The sequence below is a fragment of the Bactrocera dorsalis genome, chromosome 2 (genome assembly GCF_023373825.1).
Source record: "Bactrocera dorsalis isolate Fly_Bdor chromosome 2, ASM2337382v1, whole genome shotgun sequence".
Classification (NCBI taxonomy): Eukaryota; Metazoa; Arthropoda; class Insecta; order Diptera; family Tephritidae; genus Bactrocera; species Bactrocera dorsalis.
Window position 1 is genome coordinate 1176406 of NC_064304.1, and position 3400 is coordinate 1179805.

Consider the following 3400-nt stretch of genomic DNA (forward strand, 5'->3'; position numbering starts at 1 on the left):
ATAAGGGGCTCATGCAAATATTTCGTGCTCTCGGCTGCATTAGCCATAACCGACATTTCGGTTACAAATAGCGATTGGAATAAGCCTGCAATTTACTTTTGTTTATTGATTTAAATTGCAATTCAATTAGATGTGGCAAACGTTGGGTATTGCAACGGTAATATACGGTGGGTGCATGTGTCAGCTTCCAGGCTGCAGAGCGTCTACCTGTGTCGGTGCAAATATATACCGTTGTCGGGTGAACATACTCGCTCACACTCGCTTATTTAATCGTTTGCATTTGGCAAAATTGGAAATTTTCAATTACTTTTAGGCTCAATGCCAACTCGGCTGCAGATACATATGCAAATGTTATGTAATTAATTGCTTAAGGTTCGCCAAAGCAAATGCATTTAACATCCCGAACTTGTGAGCGAACATAGGAAAGTGAAAATCCATGGAATGCGAAATCGCTGTAACAGAGTGCTAGAATACAAGGAAATGAAGAAGAAGGAAAAAAGAAGAGTAACGAATGACAAATCGTCGATTATAACGGTGCAATGGTAGTGGAGACATGACACCGCTCTGGTTACTTTCAGATACACAGTGTTTACATTTTCGCTTAAGCTCTAAGACCATCAAGGGGGAATATTTGAAAACCAGTTAATACTTACAGAGGTGCCGTGTGTGCCAAGATATTCGGTAGTTGATTAATTTAAAATGTAAATAAAGTCTAAGGTGTCTTTGAGCGTAAGTATAACTGGTTTCTCTTTTCTTTGCATAACCAAATAATAACGTTCTTGCTTTAGAGAACAAAATAACATAATAAAAAAATAAACTTTTTGATATCGGAAATATCAAATTGTGCTACAGTTTATAAGTCTTTTTATACCCTGAAGAATGTGCCTTAAGTTTGCCATGACGTTTTTAACACCCAAAAGGACGTCGAAGACTCCAAAAAATGATGAGCCGAGTCGATTTAGCCATGTCTGTCTGTCTATCTAAACTTGTCCCCCAGTTTTTGAGATATCGACCTGAAATTTTGCACACGACCTTTTCTCTCCAATAAGGTGCTCGTTTGTCGGAACGATATAGATTAAAAATTTCTTTAAGAAAGAGTTCTTCTTTAACTAAGAAAAGATATGGTTACTTTATATTTTGTTCCTAAAGATCCTGTCCCGGATTGGGATTATCCAACACACTCTAATGATTATGACAGTTTGGATGTTTGATGTACTGAATAGTTTAGAAGGCTATGTAGAAATAATTAAGTCACCACCATATCGATGGCGGATTATCTGTATCAATAATGGATGCTTTTGGGGAGAATAATTTAATAAAAATCTATATGTAGAGATTTCCAGATTGCTTCAACCAAAGGACTAGAGCCTAGTGAATAATACGGAATGCCAGCATAGTACTGAATGAAGCATTACTTAGAGTGGAGCCAAGTTGCGCGAGAAGGTCATGTAAAATTTCAAAAGTTTAAGTGCATTCCTGCCAACATGAACACCGTCTGAGTAATATAGGCGCTATAACTGATGTAGTTAACATACTTTTATAATGGGATAAAAACTATTTTGACTTTTAAACATTTTTTTATTGTTTTTCGAAACCGTTTTGATTGCATTTCCCATTACTTACATCATTGTCTCAGCTATGCGTTCAACAATTAACAAATGGAACTGAAAGACATTTTTGAAAAACTTCAAACAGTTGCAAAATACTTTGGCAACAATAAGTGAATAATTGCCGCCAACAACGGCAACAATGTGTGTGCGTCCCAAACGAGTGCATATGACACATACGCCCGCAGCCGTTTTTAGTAATTAAGTCGCTGAAATCGCATTCCGAAATGCAACCATTAGTCAGAGTAAAACAGCGCGTCGTAAAAAGTTAGACACCGTTCGGTTGCGAGTGCGGCCGCGGACGCTTCATTTACTCATTTACTACATACGTACAGCATGCCGCGCACCGCGAGCGGGGATTACGCTCTGTGTGTTGCCCGTGTTGGCTGTGTGTGCGTGAGCATGAGCACTGCTTTTTAATTAGTTACGTGATCTAATCACAAAAAAACACCTCTAATTTCCAAAAATTATAAAAGCAACAAACTAGCACATAGGAGACAATAGGTAGTCAACAGAAAGCTTTTTGTTGTTGCAGTCATTTTGCAATGAAAAGCGAAAGAGCACGTGAATAGCTGCACACCTTGAAAAGCTATCAAAAAGTTTCTACAATTTCCAACAGTTTCCACGAAAGCGCATTAAAACAACGAGGACGAGCCATAGAAACAGTTATTTGTTGGAAGCGTTTGGAGCGCTCACGGGCTGCAGTTTCCCCCCGCCACCCCAACTAGTTGGTGGCACTAAACCAAGAACGCTTAGGGCGCGAACAATACTTCATTGTTTTAATGCACAAAGTTGAGGGCATTCGCGAATGTTCGGCGGATTTTTAGATTGACACTGCCATTATCTTTCCAACACTTTGCGCTAAATTTGATGCCTTTTTCTGTTTTAAGTGCTGACAAATGAGTAGGCTATTAGAAAAGAACCTAACTATTTCCATGAAAGTAATCACATTTGTTGCGATGTTGTTTAAAAATATTTCAAATTATTTTATAGCTAGAATATGAGTCCTTGACTTGCTTTGTATTGATACTCGCTTTAAATAATTTCAATTTTCTAACGAATCAATGAGTTCTATACCTACCAATCGTAATAGTCTTTGTAGGCTTGTAAATGGAGTCTTCTGATATGAAGCTCAAACTCTTTCCGACATGAAAACTTATTTTCATCAATGTTGTTGTTGTTATCAATGCAGTAGTGTAGAACACTTTATAATTGTTGCTAAGGAAAATAATAAATACTGCTCTGCTGTGTTCCTTGATGTCCGCCAAGCATTTGACAAAGTCTGGCATCTAGACCTATTATTCAAATTAAACGAAATCTACCATTGCCTTATTGCTTGGTGCTAAAGTCTTAGTTGCCCAATCGGTTGTTCTACGTTAGATACGGAAATTATGAGTCGGATTTGATACCTGTTCGTGCTGGCGTGCTCTATATTCCTTATACCTTCTAGTGATCAACTTTGACTTCACAATGACTATGCTGATGATACTGTACTGCTAGCATCAAGCGGCAATCCTAATACTGCTTCCAGAAATCTGCAGATGTAATTAAATGCTCCAGAATAGTGGCCCACCAAATGGAACACTGATTTCAACACCGTGAATCTCCACAAAAGAGCAGATAAGAGTAAACTTCAAGGGCTAGCACCAGTTTAAAGTGTCTCGTAAGATCTTGTAGCCTCTGCTACTATCAGTGTCGCTTGAACTACAAATGTCTTTTCATTAGAAGGAAACTCATTCAAAGTCTATAATATCAATTCAAGTATTGTAGCACTATTTCTTACATAGACATTT